General features: G+C 36.6%; 1 long non-coding RNA gene across 2 annotated transcripts; it reads right to left on the bottom strand.

Moving 5' to 3' along the window:
- Positions 1-1498: 1498 nt before the first annotated feature.
- LOC141743932 (uncharacterized) lies at positions 1499-14628 on the bottom strand. 2 transcript variants are annotated; one of them, XR_012587276.1, is made up of 5 exons: positions 14581-14611; positions 7317-7468; positions 5849-6044; positions 4680-5012; positions 1499-4583 (listed from the first exon to the last, which is right to left on the bottom strand). It is a non-coding gene; the product is annotated as an uncharacterized LOC141743932 (long non-coding RNA). The 2 variants fall into 2 exon arrangements; XR_012587277.1 differs by lacking the exon at positions 5849-6044 and having other exon boundaries at positions 14581-14628.
- Positions 14629-21723: the final 7095 nt, after the last annotated feature.

The raw sequence follows: 21723 nt of genomic DNA, 5'->3' as shown, positions 1-21723 counted from the left end.
TTTTTCCCCTCTTCTAATTACAGTGTAACTGTTTAAAAGTATGTTCACTGCAATTTTGACCTAAATGTAAACGTTTCAGATTTGTCGGACAACGTTTACATTTGTCCTTCTTAACTTTACCCTCATTTGCATGGTCTCCTATTAAAAACCTCATGCCTGAATTAGTTTTCCTTTATTTATTCTTTGTCTAAACAATTTCCTTCTCTCCTAAACCAAAGTTCTGTTTTTAATTTCTATGTTGAAAACGTATGTTGCAAAAGCTCTAAGGGACTCTAAAGAAACAATAAATACGCAGTTGAAAATTCCAACCAAATTGAAAATGGGAATCTTGATGTTGAAAGAGGGACATTAGACCAGAGAAAGCAGAACTCTGTTAAAAATTCTTGGTAAGGCCTTCTTGGTGAATTAGAAGAAGCTGTGCCTGACAAGAGGCTTCATGTAAAAATGCTAGATTTTGGTAGCAAATATATCTCTGATTCACAAAAAAAAAAAAAAAAAAAAAAAAAAAAAAAAAAAAAAAAAGAGAAAGGAACCTGAAATACTTTGCTGCTTCACCAAGCAAAACTAACCCTCTCCCCACACCCAAATACTCAAACTAAAACCTTTCCCAAATCCAGTTCATTTTAAAAAAACAAAACAAAACAAAAAAACCCACAAACATAAAAGCAAGCAAACAGGAAGCCCCCAAAAAAACCTTACAGATGTAATTTGGGGGATACAGATGTTTTCTGATTTTTCTCTCAAAACCACCACTGGCTGGTTTCTCATTCCAGACTCATTTTTGTGGTGCTGCTTCGTCACCTCATCGTCACAACACAGCGCCAGCTATCACCTTGTAGCAAAGAACACGGAGTCTGACAGCTTCAGTCAGGTTCACAACAAAACCAGACAAAAATACAGAATTACCAGAAATACATTCATCAGTTCTAGCTCCATCGGCTTGACTATTTTTCAGTTTTGTTTCTATAGATTCTATGAGAGGTTGGTGTTACAGGAAAAAAAGCTTGAAATCTTTCACAAAGAAGTAAAACACAGACTACTTGAAAGCAAAGGTTTCCTATACAATAATATGTAGATGGATGTAGCTGGAAAACTGTGTTCTCTTCCTCTTTTTCTTCTTTCTAGATTTGCTAATCTATTTCAAGCACAGTTTTAATTAAGTCCTCTCTCATTTTTTTCCCCCTCCATCCTTACTTTCACTTTCAGCAACTTGAAAATTAGTTAACACTGGTAAACAATTAACGTTCACTTTTCTTTTAATCTCCTCAAACACTGGTCCTTCAAATATATACATTGCCTTGATCTTTTACTTCATTTTTAAAAAAAATGCATGTTTTGTTGTATCTTACTTTCTTCCCACTGTAATTTCAAATTTTGGTGAAACAGATTGCAGACAATTGGATTGAGCTAAACAGATGTTTAAATTGGACACATATGCCTAAAGTGTTCAAGGTATGTCTCATTAAAGTTACACATACACCTAAGAGATTTCATGGATCATGGTTTAATGATAGTTTCTCTCACTCTCAGTAATAAGTCCGCAATAACACTTAATAACAAGGTCAACAGGCACTGCTAATATCCACTCCCCCACTTTATTTTTCCGTCGTTTCCCCTTTTTTGGAATGACCTGCTGTATGCTATCTCCTTATTCTTTCCAAGAGCGCGGCTATAATTACATATGCATACAAACAATTACAAATCCATGGTACCCTTCTGCCTCATTAGTTAGAAATCTGAGGGGGAAATGCCAACGCTAATATGGCTTAAAACTCACTTGGTCTGATTTTTGTCAAGTTTTAATCCTATTACTTCAAGTGATTATTAATTAGCATTGTATGTAGCAATAACTCTTGCATAAATAAATAAAATTCAGCTGTGTGTGACCCTCTGAAACACATCAACTCTCCTAAATTATGTTCTCAGTTATTATGTATGTTATTAACTTTGATTTTTCTTGTTAAACCACTCCTCGTAATTTATTTTATGCTACCACCATGCTGCCAATCATCATGAAATGAGTGCTTTCCATATAAAGGGGTTGTGGCAATATTTTGAATATTGAATATTGTTTATTATTTACATAATAATTGTCCCTCCAGGCTGTTACTCTAATCAATATCCAAGACTGTACATGAACGTGTGCAGAAAGCTTTGTCCCAAACAGCCTACAATATGAACAGCTAAACATAGGAAAGAGTTATCATTAATAGTCATCTTTAAGCAGACTGAGTTGCAGCTGCAAGAGAGCAAAGTGAATTACCAAAGGACTGATATTTCAGACTTCTTCAGGACTTCAGCATCATCCAAACCTTTAACAATAAATTTATTCTTTTTCCAGTGGCATCCTAGTAATTTGTTCACCCGCTTCAGACTTATCATCCTCTCAAACCAATGTTGGTCTCTGGGGTGACTCAAGACCCAGATGGAGCAGTTAACTGAAGGAAGACAATACCTCCTTGGGAACTGGAAGGAGAAAAGTGCACAATGCTCATCACATTTTTATTCTACAGTGTTTTCTCATGCAAATTCAACAGGTTTTTACAAATGCTAACATGTTGATGTTGCCAGTCTTGACTTAGCAAGCATTGCATTCACCTTCCTTTTCACTCTGCGAAAATAAGATACGAGTGCCATCAAGTTCTGATCTAGTTGAAGATGTCCCTGCTTACGGCAGGGGGGTTGGACTAGATGACCTTTAAAGGTCCCTTCCAAACCAACACATTCTATGATTCTATGATTCTAAGTTTCTTTATGAATGCAAGGTGGCCTCCCTTTTCAAAATTGGTAATCAAGACCTATGTTTTGTGTCATCAGATCACACAAAAAATAATGGTAAAAATGATGAAGAAATTATGAGAAAAACACTTTCTTACATGCATATATGGACATATCTTACACGCTTATACGGACACATACCTATATCATTTTTTTCTGTGTCTTTGTTGTATTGATTCTGTGCTAGGAACAAGAAAATGTAGTTGCAAGACTATGACACAAAACTTTCATATTTTGATTAGAGACTGTGATTAACATATTCAGGTTCAGCTTTCCTGAGGCCTAATATACATTAACAACATTGTTCTCTGCATTTCATTATTCTGGCTGTGACTTAAATATAGAGGATGACTAATAAATAGTTCTCTGTGTGAGTATGTGAATCAGATGGAAATCCATATGCTTTAGTGATTGGAAAATGTATTTATATAAACAATTACTATATTAACTATCAACATGTAAGATGACTTAGATTAGGTGCTAAAGAATTAGAAGAACATTGTTTTAAAATACGATGTAAAGGACAACACAGAATAAATAACTGGATTTTTTTTTATAAAAATCATCCAAATTACTTGAAATTTACATTTCAAATGCTGGCTCTGGTGTATAGTACCTGAAAGTTATTACAGATTTGTAGTGCAAATGTAAAATGCTTTTTGTTTGAATTTTAACGACTTTTTTTTACGCTACGCGTCACGGAGAGTGGGAAAAGACAGGCTCATGAACAGGCTGAGAAAGGCAAATCTTTTATAGCGTAACACTGCATGAAAATGTCATCGCAATTCTGTTTGCTGAGTGGGAAATGACTACAGAAAGAAAAATTCAAACGAGAGCAACTTTGTTTCCTTAGTGGCATAGGAGAAACAAATAAACAGCCAAAAAAACCCAACCCTGTGCTTCCTATGGGAGGGACATGGGACAGCCCTGTAGGTCGGCTTTTCCACGCATACCTGCCGCAGAGCCCACTGACGTGGGAATCCATCCGGTGCCGTGTCCGACATCCCACATCCAACCGGCAAATTAATTCCCCGTGTACATGGTTAGCTCTGACTGCTGGTAGAAAGCGAAACTGCTCATAAGCCCTCCCTTCACAGGGTGGAAGGTGTAGGCGTCGCCACATCCGAAAATTGATGATCGTCTACACTTCCTTACTGAGCTAATTTATTTCAGTAAAACAAGGATGTCGCGGGGAAATGACTACCTGTTATTTGTTCTCATTCTGTTTATATAAAAGCTTCAAAGTTAGTTAAAGCATTACTAAATTGTGTTATTACTATGGATTTTTAATGTGAATTGGATAATAACATAAATCTAAAATTATACAATCAACCACCTTTACATGCAAGTCATTAGAAGGGGTTTTAAGTGTATCACATTTTCATTTAGGGCCAAAATTTATTATGCTTATGTGATCTGTTCGACAAATGTTTCTGTGGGTTTAGGCTGGAAAAAAGGAATAGTTGGATGCTTTACTTCAATCTCAGAACGTAACTCAGAGCATTCATACAAGACAGCTATTGCTGACTGTTATTAATTAGGTATCCTGGTCTTTGGAGTGGTTCCAGTCTGAAAGTCGTTCTCCTAAGGAGCATTAATGAGGTCCCGATTATCCTGCTGTGGGGCAAGTGTGGGTAATGGAGTCACCCACAGGCTCCAGCTTCAGGACGTCTGCAGAATTTAACGGGCTGTTTGACCTTGACAAAAGCTTTTTACCCCATGAGGGGCAGATGGGAAGGTTCCAGTGGTTCAGGTAAAAGCTTCCATCCTGTCAGCTGTACACACAATTCAAAGGATAACGAAAACTAAAAATAAAATACAGAGATGAATACCTATGTGAATGAGTAGGTACCATATACATTTTGAGATTTGTTTTCACATAGATAATCCTCCAACCTTACCTAAATCATAGCCAATTTAATGATGGCCACATTCTCGGTGTGTTCTGTTTCTTGAATGTGTCGTTTTTATCTTAAACTAGATGCAAAAACCTTTATCTTCCCCAAATCTATGACTTAATGCACTTAGCTGTGAAACAAGTGATAATTAGTAATGATCCACGGAGCCAGTTCATTGTTCTGAATCTGTCTCTACAGTTTTGCATGGTTATTCAAGCACTGAACTTTCTCACATTTACAATACCCCTTTTCCAGCGGACGCTGCAACGTCATATTTGGTTAGGGAAGATTATTTCCAATAAAGGATCACATTTTCAGGGACTTCATGATGGAAGCCTGAAAAGAGAGATGGACAAAAAAGAAACCGTATTTACCTGCTTTACTACAAAATCAGACAAGTATTTTTACTAAGATTGTTTTTTTTTCATTTTTACCAAAACAAAGCTGCTCAGAACTTCAGAACTTCCATAGTTTACCCCGTGGGCTTCTCCCGCCCCCCCATCCTAGTCTTACTTTAGTCTTCTAAACTTAAGCAACTCTCAGCCTAGGATAACTTTGAATAAGATCACAGTCAAACTGAGAAATGCTAATTTATCCTGTTGAAAACTACTTTGGTAAAAGTAAAAGCAGATAGAGACTCTTGGGACATTTATTTATTTATTTTTAAGTAATAAATTACTTGGATTTTGTTCTGAAGCTGTACTTCTCCAACTTCAAAACACAGTCATTGAAGTATTTTCTCCTGCATATTTCCCACTATTATTCCAATGCTAATAGTCAACGTAACAATCTGTTTCGTGGAAGTCATTCTGCTCCAAAAGCTTCTCATGTGATACAGGAATGCTCAAAAATCAGATATGGGTGAGCAAAGTCTTGTTAAACATCTACCTTGAGATTTTAAGTAGCCTGGTAAAAAAGCAAATACTCGCAGTAACATTTTTGATTCTCTTAGATCCTTTATGAGGAAAAATGAAATCACTGTAAAAGAGTTCATACGGTAAATTTAACATATTAGTCAGAAGGTAGTAATTGCAAAATTAATAACATTCCAAACAATGTAAGATAATAATCTCATTTATTACTCTTATGCATGGGGTCAGTAACGACACTGGGGACAACGGAGATCTCAAAATCCCAGGGCCAATTTATCTGAGCTCCTAATCTTTCCTTACCTGCTGCGCAGCTTTTACAGCGCTGTCTCTCCAGCTGCCATAACCAACGTTTTGAAAAGCATCAGAGAGATTCTTGGGCAAACTGGCCTGGGAAGATAATCTGTTGACAGGTTCCAGACTCAGATATGGATTTTTTTGTATCATTGGCAAGTCAAGAGAGAAACCACTTCTTAGCGCTACATGTAAGTACATGGAGCTTTAAAAAAAAAAACCAACAGGAAAACACTGTTTGGGTGCTGCGGAGAGTTTATTTCATATGTTAGATTTTAATTTCACCCACGGTTTTTCTGAAATATATGACACTCTGATTCATTAAAAAATAAATTATTTAAATTTGTCTGATACCAAAGTAATATGCCATTATTACAAAAAAAAAAAGCCTAACGAACAAAAAAATCATTGTATGGCATTTAGATACAGCATGTAGATATTTAAATACCAGCTAAGCGACAAAAAGCTGACTGTTGAGGGAACAAACCTGGGCTTGTCCAACAGCTGTGACATACGCTAGAGCATCCAGAGAATATGCTGGCAATACTGATCCCAATGCGCTGGGATTTTGTGCTGGTATATTGTGATAAGTCCAGAACACAGCAAGAGGTTTCATTACCCAGAGAGGAGGAAGATATGTTTACAGAGCAGGCAGTTTTGGCTAATGCTTCTATTATCATCGTTTTGATAGAAAGCTATAGCGGTGATGCCCTTAAGAAAGGCATCCAATGCTCAAAGCACTTTTCTACCTCTTAAAACCCACATCTTGCTGTACTCTGATGATGAGGATAATGAATAGTCTCAAAGCATGTCAAAACAACCGCACTTTTAGTCTTCACATAGAAAGGGGGGATCAATTTTAATTTTCTAAATGATGGAATCATATCAAAATAATGTTAAGCAAGAGTAATTTCTTTATATCTGTACAGTCTTCAGAAGTGTGCTTTTACCAAGAAATTAAAAGTTAAGGAAGTTTTCCTTGTATATTCATTATAAACTACAAAATGTGGGTCAGAAACGTGTGCAATTCTAGCACTGGTCACCTTCTTTTCACCTTTTGTGCCCTGGAAGCTGTACCTAGAACACCTTAAAGCTTCTGTCAGCAGAAGCAGGAGAGAGCAAAGGAAACTGTTAGGTGGTAGCAAAGGTGTTCTTGGCAGCAGGGCTCAGCAGTATTAGGCAAAAAAATGACAGGCTATGGGAAAAGAGGGAGAGGAGGAGAAAAAGATGGATGCAGAATTTTGTGACACGTTTTAAGTTAAATATTAAGTAGAGTCATTGGCCAGTTATATTTCCGGGGTTTTTTTCCCAAGTATCACAGAGATACATGGAATTTCTAAAAAACTGTTCACTATCAAACCAGATGACATATTTTTGCTTACCAACAAAACCATCACAACATTTTATTGAATTTATTTAGGCTCAGACTGCAATACTCATGCCCAAGCCATACTCATACCTATCAAAATGTAGGTACCTTTTACGTAACTCACGCGAGAACTTCAAAACCAGGGTAGCAGAGTGGTTCTTTTCCAGTGAACCAAAAGAAAGATTATCCAATTTCTTGAACAGAAGTGTCCAACAGAAGAAGGCATATTCCCATGGAGTCCTGATAGATAGGAAGTTGACCTAGGAGGAGAGAGTTCAACAGAATTATTCATTCGTTAAAATATTGCCTCAGTTTGAATTGTAATTTTGAATTTACAAATGCAGTGGTTAATTCTTAGTAGATTAGTATAATTTACGGCCATTCAGCCTTACCAATACCACTGTAGTATTTTTGTTTGTTACCAGTGCTGCTAAAACTGATAAAAGTAATAGGGCTCCACCATATTTTTAAGTTCACCATATAAGAATGACCTTGAAAAGGTAGAGAAGTGAGACGATTTACTTGAGATCTTACGTAGTTCCTCTAAAATTAGGTCTTTGATGCTCAACCAAGAAACTTTCTGGCCTGCCAACAGTACCTCACAGAGGGGCAGAGCTGAAGCCTTAACCTCTCTTTCTCATTCCCTCATCAGTAAAACAGGGACACTAATTCTCTCAGGCTCTGAAACATCCTCAGAATGAAAAGTCTCAAGACTATTAAGTGTCCTGAATTTAATATTTACACTATCAAATAGCAGTTTGCCTTTTGCGTTAAGCAACAATAAAGAAATCTACAAGCAGTTCAGTGTTTGTGCAGCGTACGTCTCTAATTTAAAACAATGTGTGAAGGTGAGGACTAGTTTTTGATATCTGTTTAGAAAAATTCTACGATACCATCTATGTGTTCCTAAAAGCTTAATAATCGCTTTGTGTATATGTATACTTTTGACTCACTCGATAACAAAACCAGTTGTCTCTGTGGGATTTTCTTCTGAATACTTACAGAAAGGTCTACAGAAATTGTGAATTAGTGAACTGGAATTTATTTAGGTTACGATTGAACACAGCATTTGCTTATGCATCTGTATGCATCTTGCTCTGTTTATACTACTGAAAAGGTCTAAGACTCTGTAGATTCATCCCTTGGTATTCATATGGCAAAGCGCAGCTTCTATTTGCACCTGAATAAATGTGAGACAGTGAGCTGATTATTTCTGACAGTCGGTAAAGTGAGAAGCAAACATACTGACAGAAATCCATGTGCAGCACTAAGAAATGAAGAGGAGCAAAAGGTAACCTGCCTGACTCAGTTATAAAGAGATAGCCAGTCAAGGTACCTTTACCAAATGATAAACAAAGGACACCAAATTGAAATGTTACTATCAAATAGACACATGATCAAATACGTCAAGTAAATCAAATGCCAGTACCAAATAAAAATTACCTTAGGAACCGGTACTTTAAAAATACATGTGCAACTACTTCATGAAGTGACAGTGAAAGATAACGCTTACTAAAGACAGGGTATCTGCTAGTACAAGAAGGACGGCATTTTATTCTAATTATGCTTTTATAAAGAGATAAAAATAAAATATCCTTCTGCTTCTGCATGCATATTCCTCTATTTACAGTAGCTTGTTTAAAAGGACTCCGACTCCATAAATGCGAAGTTTACTCTCTCATCAAAGTCGCGTGCTTTGTGTTTATGAAAAACGCTTCTTCTCAGTGCAGTATTACCAGCTACGGCAATTTTAAAACACTGAAAAAATTTAGCTAAAAAGCAGAATCTCTGCTTGGTCTTTGAAAAAACAATGAAAAAAAAAACCCAAAAAATGTGAAACTCATGCTGTGTTTCTTTCCATCCCTTATAGCTTATAATGCATTTTAACCACAGGAATCTTCCCATCATGTATTAATTATGGTCTACAGATAAAATCATTATCATTATGTAATGAAAAATGTGAGTAAATTACTTTTAATATCATGTGCAGTAGGAATTCAACAAAAGCCATGCAATTTTTATATCGGCATTTCTCGTTATCAGATTTGCTCCTACCTGCTGTGGACGTTATTTGGGATTTCTTTTTCCTTCATGACAAACAAACAGAGATTTACAGAAAGGTCTCTCAAAATAGTCATGCATCGTTCTTGCGTATATTAAAGAATACCATCTCGGCTCTCCACATACGGTCTCTCACTGCCTCCACTGTCCTTTCTCTTTTAAGAGCCTTGGAATTTCTATTTGTGCTCAATTGCTCTACTTGAGTGGATAAAACAGCTTGGCAAGCAGGGCTCAGTTAAGCATTTCTAGAGCTTTTGCTAAATAAAATTCCCTTTCTTCAGGGAGTCTGTAAAAAGACCATTGAGTGCAATTCTTCCAGCCAATATGTTCTAAGTGCATATTGATACACTCACGTGCGATTTTTGAAAAACCCTTGCTTAGAAATTTGCCTTGATTTTACAGCTTTAAGAATCACTGAAGATTCCCTGATTGGAAAGGGCTCAATACATTTAACATGATACTGAAAACTCAACTTTGAAGTTGCTGAACGTCTCCCAGCAGATGCAGGAATAAAGTGGATTCCAGAACAAATACTGATCAAATATCACGATTAGGTGACATCTTTGTGAAATATACTGTAGCCCATCACCACCACAAAAGAGACTATGTGGAGCTGGCAGCAGCAAAGTGATCTGTAGACAGGCCAACTCTAACGGCACGGACACGTTCCGAGGGGAAGCAAGGAGGCACTGCTGTTGGTCTGTACATGCCAGGAGCATAGACTGGCCCATAATCAATTTTAGCAGTTGATCCCCAAGCAAAATGAGACTTTTTAGAAAACTATGCGGTGACAGACAAGATAAGAAGGAAAGAATATGGGAAGAACTTGCAGTGATGGGACTAGAGGACTCAGAGCATCCCCGTGCTCCTCTGAACTAGAAAAAAAGGGGTTATTTGCTGCAGCACATGATCAGTATTGCCGTGCTTCAAATGATTCATGACATACTACCTTACATACTGCCTGGGAATGTAAACAGATCATGAAACGTTATCTTAGATTATATGCTTCTATAAGAAGTTGATCTACTGAACTACATACTTTGCCTTCTTTACCCTGGCTAAAAGAAGATCCTTTTGTTCCATATTCTGACATGTTAATTTATGCACGTGCATGGGTACACTGTAAAACGTACATAGGCATGTATTCATGAGAGAAACAAACACTCCTCAACAATCACAAGAGTGAAAGCAAAGCTCTGCATGACCTAAAAAGTAAAATTTTGAATAAACAGTATTGAACAAAAAAATCACAGACAAAGAATGTTTACCAATTTATACTTCTAAAGAATTCGTCTCCTGTACACCTGTCTAGTTACGTCTCCTATAATTGCTTCATTGCAAAAGGTTAAAGAAGATCTTAGCTAATAAAGCAACTCATTTCCTAAAAATAGATTAAGCATTACTGCGTTAATACAAACACGGGGCCAGAGCCTCAGCCAAAGCTGAGTTCCCGTGCCATCAGTCATGGGTGATGGGAAAGACTCCTACCTGGCAGGAAAATTGCTAAGTTGTTTTTTGGCCCTGTTGGATTCCAGGGGGGATTTGCCATTAACTTCTTTTGGGCTAGAATGCCCTTTAAAAGATTTTAAAGATCTTCTGTCATGCAGAAAGCCCACAGTGACATGACACAGCATTATCCAGTGTATCTCACATCTCCACTGCCTCTGTATTCAGGCACTCCAGGACAGAAGGTACTTGGAAAAGTGTGGTGGTAAAAAATGTACGGAAGAAGATCTGACTCAAAACATGGAAAACAAAGCAACCATTCGAAGAATTCCTCTTTGTCACAACTTTTCAGAATAAAATGAAAGACGAAACACTTGCCTGGCTCTACTGCAGATAGTTTGATAAAATATTGTTTTAAGAGACCCCAATCACATGACTACAGTCATTATAACACAAATTGATTCAGAAGAGATTTAATTAATTTAATGCATCTGGCTGTAATTATTATTCTGCATTTATTATGTAGGATTTTTATTAGCTTAATGGTTTTATACATTTATCAGATAGTCACTGAAGAAAATTTCAGTTACTCATAAAGAATCTGAATAAATCAGCAATGACTTTTTTTTTTCTTTTAAACAGTTTTATTATAATGATTTGCTATTTTGGCTCTTACCAGTCATGACGAATTTCTGCTGCTTCATTGAGAAAAAGCTTTATCCAATACCCTCTGAAGTCAATAAACAGATTCCATTGATTGCATTGCATTGTAAATTGTGTTTAGAATATCTTTATAATACAACGATTTCTCTAGTGTTGAGATGTAATTCACAAGGATTGGTTCCATTTTATTTCTTTTTTAAATAAACAAGTCACGTTAACAGTTTTAGAGTAACCAGACATGCCTTTGACAAACCTTTTTATTTAGTTTTCTCAGTGCTCTAAAACATGCCTGCATCTCTTTTCTAGTCCTGTGTACGTATAGTGAAACACTGCAAATTCCATCATTGATGGCCTTTGACATTTTAAAATTTGGTTTGGCTTCCAATCAAAATAAAAATACATAAAATTACTCCATACAGGGAATTTATACATTTTAAAACTTTGACTGAAAAAAAAATCAGAAATTTATAGCAAAGTGTTAATTTAAAATTGATGTCATTTATCGCAGTAGTAGCATTCACACTATAAAAGGCTGAAATATATTTTGACATATGCGATTGAATTTAGGTGAGCTTAGTCAAACCGCATTGAATGGAGAGACTCGCCCAGTAAAGGCATGTCCTTCTTTCCATCAGACTTACTGCTGTACCCCAGACTCTACCTGTCCAAAGACTACAGCTTGCATGGGTTTGGTAAAAAGTCGTTTCCACTATCTGCAGGATTGTCTGACACTCTCCCAGGTGTCCCTGCGACATGCCTATGGAAACCAAGTAAGAGCTAGGGAGTACGCAAGCTTTTGAGGCCATGAGAGGAGGCACTGACGGGTGCCCTCTGTCTCTTTGGTTGTTTTGCATTCGCTGCCTACAGAAAAGCAACCTGTCTTTCTGTGGATTAACCTTGCCAGTTCACCACCTGCTTGGCTCCACTGCTGTAGCACAGAAAGCTAAACAGAAGGTTTCACAGTTAGCAGAGCTCCATTGCATTTTGTATCCAGTGCACACTCCGTTTTGACTCAAAGTTCGCTTAAACTTACTGTCCAAAAACGGCTTAAAATGGGCTTTTGTAAAATGGTAAGTGTTCTGAGGTATTTCTTCCTCCTAAGCATGGTTAGGCGTTTAAGTTTACTTAGAGAATTAAACAGTTCTTTTAGAACTATTTCTATTTGGAGACAATTTAAAGCATTAGCAACTTTTAGACACCAGTTTTAAAGGATACTTTTGATGATATAAAAATGGATTTATTTACATGCAGATGAACTCCACAGCTATCTCATCCTTTGCAGGTTACAATTGTTATAGCCAAGATTAATTAATTAGAAATATTAAAGTTAGGATTAACTCTTGGACTTGATTCAGAAATCATTGGCAAGCTTGTGGCTCTGGCAAAGAAGTAATTTTGATTTTTAAAAGTTAGCATTATAACAACAATAAGAACTTTCAAAAATCCAAATGGCTTGGAAGGTGGAAGGAATAATATTACAAAACTTACACTAAAGTAAGTTCTTCTAGATCGTTACAGTTGGGAGGTTAATTTTTGTTCATCTATTTACATTTTCTTTATGTAAGGGTAAATTGTTTTCGTAGAGCCATTATTTTCATTGTGTAGCACTCCATCCTACTAACAAGAATCTTTTTAAACTCTTGGTTTTGTGGTTAAATGTTGAGGGGGAAAAATAACTCCGATCTAATGTAAACAAGGCATAGAACTACTGGAGATTTCTTCTAAAGCGCTGTAATGAAGGAAGCCAGACAGAAATTATTAAATCTGGACAAAGGCTTCATTTAGATAGGTTTTACCAAAAAATGTTTCAGGGAGATTCTCCATAAACAAGACAACAGTCACCGTGCATATTCTCATATCTCCAGCATTAATTTTCTCAAGCACACAACGTGAGACACGTCAAGACACTTTTTCCAGAAGACCGCAAACACTGATGGGATCAAGTACTATCTCGGAATGAAACTGCATGATAAAATCATAGCATTGTAATTATGACCAAGGAAGAGAAAGAAAATTGGAATTTTCAGAAAGAAACAAGGGAAGAAGGGAAAAATCTGTTTATTGCAGTTATAAACTGACTGTCTCCCTAGTTTCCTAAGAGAAATAAATGTAAGAATGGACAAAGCAATCTAGTCAAGTTGCTTTCAATGTGTAAATACTAAACACCACAATAAAAATTAAAGATATGCTTTTAATCTCTAAGATATAGTTTAGGATTTAATGTATCCAGGAAAACCAAAAGGTACTAGAGCAAGAAATTGCTGAAATTATTAAAGTCCTTTTTTTATTAACTGGATGAAAACAGGAATGCAACAGAAATGACTGAGTATCCTTAAAAGGAACAGGAAGAAATAAAAAAAAAAAGAAAAAAAAAAAGATGAGGACTTTTTATTCTTTACATTTCATTCTCAGGAAGCCTTACAGACAAATAAGAAATACTTTAAAGAAAATTCTGCATTCTAAAAAGACTTGTGACAGATGGTGATTTTTGGAAGGTGAGTAGTGTTATTTTAAACCCTTGCCTTTTGTATTAGATTGAAATTAGATAAATATTAATTAAGACTTCTTAATTTTGCCTTGGCCAATCACACAACAGTTTTCATGAAAAGTCAAAGCTTACACTCAAGAAGAAAGTCAATATTCTTTATCATTCAAATCAGTGTAATTTTAGAAAATATAAACTTGTTAAGGATTTGCTATCTCTTCCATTCTTAGTTTCTTTACAGTAAGATAGCCAACAGAGGGAAAGCGCCAAAAGATGAGTCATAAAACATGTACTTTATAAATGAAATTATCTAATTTACATTTTCAATGGACATACGCGTGGCGAAACTTAAGATACATTATTATGTCCCTGCTTACTGCAGGGGGGTTGGAGTAGATGACCTTTAAAGGTCCCTTCCAACCCAACACATTCTATGATTCTATGTACCTATACCAATTATTTCACATCTATTTTCTCATTTCCAAAACAAAGATCCCTGACAAAAATTTTGTTGAAGTCCTGTAGGATCACAATGACTGTATAAACATTCCATTAAAACCCTTCTATCAAACAGCCATCCTCACAGATGCATTAGTAGATTATCCTCCCCCCTTGGGTTTGAACAAGTTTCAATTCTGCAACTTAACACATCATGGCAACCTTTGCCTTTTGCATGTGAGCAAAAAACCCAAAATAGTGAAAGAAAATGATTCATACCTTTGTTATGCTGGTCAGTTAGCTCTTAGAATGAAACGAAAATTCAAGCTGTCAATAAAATGAAAGAAAACTATAAATTTAGGCCAAAATATGACTTTATACCAAGCCTGAGTTACCTAAAATACCAACAACACTGCAGCACAGTTTGGCTAGTATCAGGAGTAGAAGGAGCCAGGTTCAGCCCCTATATCCTCCTTAGTTGTGTTAACTTGAGTTGGACTACACTTTTGAATAGGTTAATATCATGAAATAAAAATCTGAGCTTGGCAGTTACTACAATTGGAATGTGCGGTATAAACTTCAGCTGAATTACCCATTTCAGCTGCGACCTAGAGTTGATTTTTTGATTCACATAAAATTAATTCCATACACATTAATAAATCTGAAAATCTGTTTTTCTGTAACAGCAAACAAAATGTTAACCAACCACTCCACGAGCCTTCAAAAAAATTGCAACTTCATTTGTTTTAAGCTGAAAAACACTGACCTCTCTGCTCATAACAACTGAGCAGTTATTCAACCCCTTGACCAAACACTGATGGTCTGGATTGTTAATGCAATTTTATTTTTTTTTCCCCACGAAGAGTCTTGCACCTCCTTTTCTAGTAGCAGTGACTTCAAGAGCTGTGGTTGTGCCTCCCCTTGCATGTTGCCCTGCCCATGTGCCTTTTCTGCTCTCCTTCACCGGTGCACCCAGGTAGGACCAGACGTAGCCTGACATAAATAGAGTTACCTTACTTGGAGTCAAAGTGTTGTTATTGACTTCTGAAGGATCAGGGCCCTTAATCCTTCGGACATTTCCGTTTGTCTGGTGTTGCTGTAACTGCATCATGCAAAAGGTCTCTGGCTGTTTCTTCATTCTGGATTTTCATTCCCAGCATGCCCCTAAATATTTCCTCTATTTTAACTTTAGCCCACGTACACTAACATAGCACTAATTTCTTTCTACAGTTTTATTATTGCACAATATTTCAGTTAAAAAGATTCGGCTTGTATCCTCTGGCAAGGAGAATTGCTGATTTTATGAAATATTATCCATCAACTTAGATAAATTTGTTCATTTTGCAAAGTTCTTTTTGCAAAAGAGTTAAAATAGAGGCATTTATGGTCTGTCCTAAATCATTTTTCAGCGCTTTAATACATGGCTTACTATTTTTGAGCAGTCTTATGGAAATTATTATTAACTGTGGTTTTGTTTGCTTTTTATATTCATTGATGCTCAGACCCCAAAGTTGGTAAAAATCCCAGGAAACCAGTCAGTCATTCATTTTTGTAAATACATATGCATGAATTATAATTGTACACTAACTCATAAAGCCAGGAATGGCCAACAATAAAAAAAATTATATTCACTGTCAAAAGAAAAGGAAGAATTCAATTATGCTGGAGAGAAAGAGGCCTCATTTGGGCACCCTTCCCCTCTGGGGATTTTTAGGCATGGCATTTAAACGTGACTGTATCTACCAGCATTTGTGTCTCAACACACACACACTTCTTTAAGATGCTGGACTGGAAAGGTACTTAAAACTGCCTAAGCTATTCACTTATAGTATTTCCAGGGCGGGGGGTGGGGGGGGGAATAAAGACTCTGCTGGATACCCCTCGCTGCTTTTTTCCTAAGGGGCAGGAGGCAGAAATTGGGATGATGGCAAGCAAGAACACTCCAGCCTCTTTGCCAGTGCCCATGAGAAGACAAAAGCAAGTTCGAATTCTCTTTGGTTTGGTCTGCTCTATCTAATATGAAAATAATTTCCTGCCAACTTTAGGAAAACATGAGTAGGCCTTGTATTTCTACACATAATAAAACATGACTAGACCTCATATTTCTACATAATTAATGCACCTTATTTTTGGACTTTATTTTTACAGGTAATCAATTAACATTGTCAGTGACACCCAAAATATTTGGAATTTTTTGAACCTAGAAGTATTACTAAAGCAACACCTCATGTAAAATGGTGACAAGCTCTCCATCCTCAAGCGGAGTCCTTGAGATCAGAACGTTAGTCCTGCATACATCCAGATTTAGGATTAAGCACTTAATCCTCTATAATGGAATGAAAAAATGGGTATAATGTCTTTACACAAATACAATATGAACTGCCATGTATAATAATGACCAAGACTGCTTTTTCATGTGCAGCCCACGTTATATCTACACTTGTACTGACTAATCAATTTTGGTCTGATAGGCACTTACTGTTATCCTTCAAATTCAACAATAAGGTTAAGAGGGCTAGTAGGATTGAGAAATGACTGCTGTCATCTATCTTAGGTGCAGAATCAATTATCAAATGAAAAAGAATTACCATGCGAATCACCACTCCAAAGGAAGAACTTTACTCTCAGGCTTTCTTACACTAATCTTCTAGTCATCAGCCACCCTATAAACAGTATGTTTCGCACTCACAAGTGTAACATCAGACAGATCTCAACAGATCTTGCCAACATGCGTCCTTAGGAAAATTCTAAATTCTGAGTAAATCTTCACATATCAATTATGTCCAGGGAGGCAGCAGGAAAAAGGCCAAACAGAGGTTGGTCTATTTTTTTTTTCTGCTAACATTTCCACACTCCTGATGGCTTATGGATAAGTTTTCAAGGGACTCTTAAGAAAGCTGGCTTTTGAGTTGATCTAAAGTGTTCCTTTACAATAATATTCTGAAAAACAACAGATTATTTCTTTGTAAACCAAATCACAAAACTTATCTAGTTGGCTTTTTTGTGGCTTTTTTAAGAAAATCTGAAATGCTACATATAAAAAAGGGGGAAAAAAGTTTTTCTGATACAGATTTGAAAGCAGAAAAATACCGTAAAAAATTAGCCCATTTGAAACATGATTAACACATCCCCTATGAGTCTGCAAAACTGAAGCACAAACCACCATGTGGAGGTAACTACTATACACTGCCTCTAATAGAACTCACCTCCAGATTGTCAAAACCGCTCTTAAAATTCATGGATATCAGCTTCTCGGCATCCTTTCTGCCAATCTGTCTTCCATTAGTGTTTCATGGTGTTCTAAAACCTTCATTAAACTGCTAGATCTCCATATTACTTGTTTTGGATGTTAGGTACACAAATATAAATAAATTATAACAGATATGTGGGCATAATTGTTCTGTTGCATCCGGACAAGAGGCTTAAGTATAAACTAACTTATCTATAATTTCATAACCTACAGATAAATAAGACCAGCATGTAATACAGATATTTTCAGTCTCACATGGGTAAATGTGGCATAAAAATGAAATGAAGAGTAAATGTATTTACTTTTTGTGATGTCTTACTACATAATTTATTAGGCTGATGCTGCTCCTTATGTTTCATATTCCATCGTTTTTCTCTGTGAAGTCTCTTACAATATCAAATGAAGAAAATTTATATTTAAATTAATAATTTCAGAGTGAAACATTAATATTCAAATCAAACATGGTGCTATTGTGGGGCTTCAGGGGGAAAAAAAACCTTTTATGCTGAGCACAATGAAGGAGTGATAGGCATTTCTCTTATCTCGTTCATTAGTCATTCTGGACAGTTCAGACAAGCTGCTACCTACAATAATAGAGAGCATTTTACTTTTTAAAGATTAATTTAAACTATACTTTATACTGAACTGCAGCAAACTATTTATTTATATATTTATTGATTCTGACAAAATAGATATTTGCATTTTTTTCTAAAGGAATAAGTAATACTGGTGCAGCTGTAGCCAGGAGTCTGACACAAGGTGTGACAAGCAACATATTCTGGCTCTGTGGGAGGATGACCAACTAGGGCAAAACGTGCACTTGTCTAATAAATTTGTGATACATTTCAGAAATTTATAAGGCAGACAGGAAAGAGAAGTCTTTGCAAATCTTGCAAAGAAGGCTTTGCAAATCTTACTTCTTTTTTCATTTTCAGCTCCTATCTCACTTCTCTGCATGACTCCCCTTCTGAATTTAAACCCACCACCTGTTTGCTCATTCGGAGACATCTTTCAATTTCCTTCATTGATAGCATCAGTGCATAGAGTCAAGCACAGGTACTGTACCAATCCCGCACATCATTTCGCAAGCTCTGAGCAGCCACATCCAAACTTCCACGCTTGCATAGTGGAGAACAACGTCACAAGAAAATTTAAGGTTTAACAATTATCAAATTGCTGACCCCCTTTGATTTTTCAATGAAATCTATACTTTTCCTTCACAAAATAACAACAACAAAAAAAAAAGTGTCAGCAAATATTTATCCACTACGGTTTTTCTGTCTTCAGCATTTTTCTATGTTGCCCTGTTTAAAACAGATATAAATATAAAATATTTATTCAATGAATGCATGTGTTAATCCAAACCAATCATTGAAAGAGGAAAAAAAAAAACCTCGTGACTGGAGAAGTTTAAGTATGAAAACAATATTTGTTTCAGACATGCATAAAAATTAGTTTAATAGTAAAAAAGAAAAAGGCAAAACTGTGAAGATTCTAAATATTTGTGTTCATCTCAATTGTTCTAGCATCATTAAAGCCTTAGCACTATTAATAACTTCCTATTTGTAAGCCAGAACGCAACTCACTTGGTCAGAAGCAAGTGAAACACCAGATTTAGATTGGTGGCAACATCAGTGTCAGAAGGGAGTGAACTGGTTTGTAAAAGACTGGCTGTATCTGACCCCTTCCATGTCTCTTCTACCTGAGTCTCCATCCTTTCCTGCTAGGTCCCATCTGAGCTGTACCTCATGCCAAAGCTGTCCATTTCATCTCCCCAGTCTCATGCTGTCTCCTGACTTGCTGGAGAATTCACAGGAGCTTTGTTTCAAGAGTCGGATTTTGAAGAAACAAACAGACGTGTGGAAACCGTTCCCCTCACCACTGTGCATTAACCAGCAATCTGAGCCATCAGACATTCTGTTTGTGAGAAGAAGGCAACATGAATGTTTAATAATTATCTCCTTTGGCTCAGAGCAGAGTCATTCCCTTGTGACTTCAAAAGCTTGAGCTGTGAACTCTGTTCTTTGAGATGAAGTCCGTTTTTATCACTGTTACAAATGCACTTGGTATTATAATTAAAACCTCGGAGAAAACGTTCTTACAGCTTTTGAGCATGCACTAATTTCCTTTAGCCTTTACCTTGACTTGACTCTGCCGATGCAGGTGTTTGCATGCATGTACACACAATTGTACACAATAATGAGAAGCACCAGGGGATGGCACCGAAAATCAGAGCCTTCTTTCATGTTTGGATTCATACTCAGATAAACAAGGCGATGACAAGCCTCACCCCTCTGCTGGTCATTGCAAGATTGCACATTTTTCTTGGTGCCAGCTTGGGTGGCTCAGCAGCATGAGAGGACCTCCATGAGTAACAGCAGCCGTGGGGAAGGGATGGAGACCTCTTCTGCAAGCAAGAGTGTCTGAGGCAATGCCCCCCTGCTTCTTGGCAAGACACTTATCTACACAGATGACCATTTCTTAGGGGTAAGAGTTCGCGTGTTTTACCTGTGACTACTGCCACTGATGATTAGCGCAGAACTGAAACAGGCGATGGAGTCCTATTTGTGCTGCTAGACCACAAATTTGCCGCAGGGAGCTTATTTGGGTCCTTGGTTCAGGTCAGCCCTTCCTGACCACCTGTACTTTCCTCTGATGCTGCTGAGATTTACCCTGATCCAAGGCTTGCAGGCATGTGATTTTTCTTAGAATAAAAATTGCATAACTGCTTGAGTATTAAATCACAACCGTTGTATATTGAAGGACACTGGTGTAATTTGTTGGACAGAAAGACCTTTTTAAGGTTCTCAAGCAGCCTTGGGTAGTTTGTTGAATTGGTAGAAAATATCTAGTGTATCTATGATGCACTTGATCTTTCTTCTAAAAATGAAGAGGAGAGGTTAGATTCTGCTGAGAGGCCCTTGAGGCAGATTGTAGTATGCAGAGTGGGTACGACTTTTACAATCATCTTTAGATCATGAGGCCACAGTTTGTCAGATGAAATCCTCAAAGAGATGGCATTTCTAGAGATTTAGGATGTTTTATCCCATTTGTGTATATTTCTAGTGGAACCCGAAGCCTACTATTTTAACCTTCTCCATTTTCTGCATCGCTTTTTTTTTAGTTTGCAGCTTTCCCATATTCCGTGTTTCTGCTCAGATCCAAAGTTTGACTGGGAAGGCATAAGCATACTGCTAATAATAAATATTTCTGGCATTTATGTTTTATGAGTAGCATCTGTAATTATATTACTCTCACTGTAAATAACTTAAGCACTGATGCTTTTATGATGGAAATGAATTCAGAAAACTGAATATTTATGAATTAGTATCTTTCCTCTAAGAGAATATGACAGCATTGAAAACATGCAATTACCAGAAATACCTATAGCGATTAAAATGGTAATTAATGACAACCACTCTTATTAGCATAAAATAAAGCAAATTACAGATAAACCTGTACTTAAAAAAAAAAAATATAGGCAGGATCTCTCGCCTTCTACAGTTTGAAGGAAGAAAGTGCTTACAGACTGCTAGTCTGTTTGGTAACGACAGGTGGTGCAAAATACCTAGAACAGCAGCAAATCTTTCCTGTCTTTCACATAGGGCAATACAGCTATTTCCAGAGGCGAGAAGGAAAAACGTTAAGACAGCATTGAAGTTTAAAATCTAAATTAATTTCAAGGAGAAAGCAAGTCATTTTGCCTTCTTCACAGACACATTAGTGAGGTTTATGTCCTAATTCTGCTGACGCTGGCATCTGGAGGCAGAATCAATGCCTTATTGTGCACTGAATCAGGAATTTAATTTATAATAAAAATTACATGTTTTCATTCCAACTCAGAGTTTTGAGTTACTTACAGCTTCCAGAAAACAGAGACACATAAATCACACACCTAGACCTCTCTGACAGGCATCCTGTCTTTGTTCAAAATATTCAGTAATGTGACCAACAAAGCCTTTCCTAAAAGGATGGCGACTTATGCAAGAACTCAGAAAGCCAAAGTAACTGTTATTAAAGATTCCCGAAGAAACCATTAGAAAACTCTTATGCTTTTTAATTCAGACGTTAAAAAAACGTATTTGTCAGGGTACTTTGAAAAAATTGTCAGAACCAGTTTTCCTAAAGTTTTAAATATAATGGCTTCCAGGCTGGCAATAAAAGTTTCAGAA

Source organism: Larus michahellis, chromosome 5 (assembly GCF_964199755.1).
Source record: "Larus michahellis chromosome 5, bLarMic1.1, whole genome shotgun sequence".
Taxonomy (NCBI): Eukaryota; Metazoa; Chordata; class Aves; order Charadriiformes; family Laridae; genus Larus; species Larus michahellis.
The sequence above is the reverse complement of the archived record's forward strand: the minus strand, read 5'-3'. Positions and strand labels throughout refer to the sequence as shown.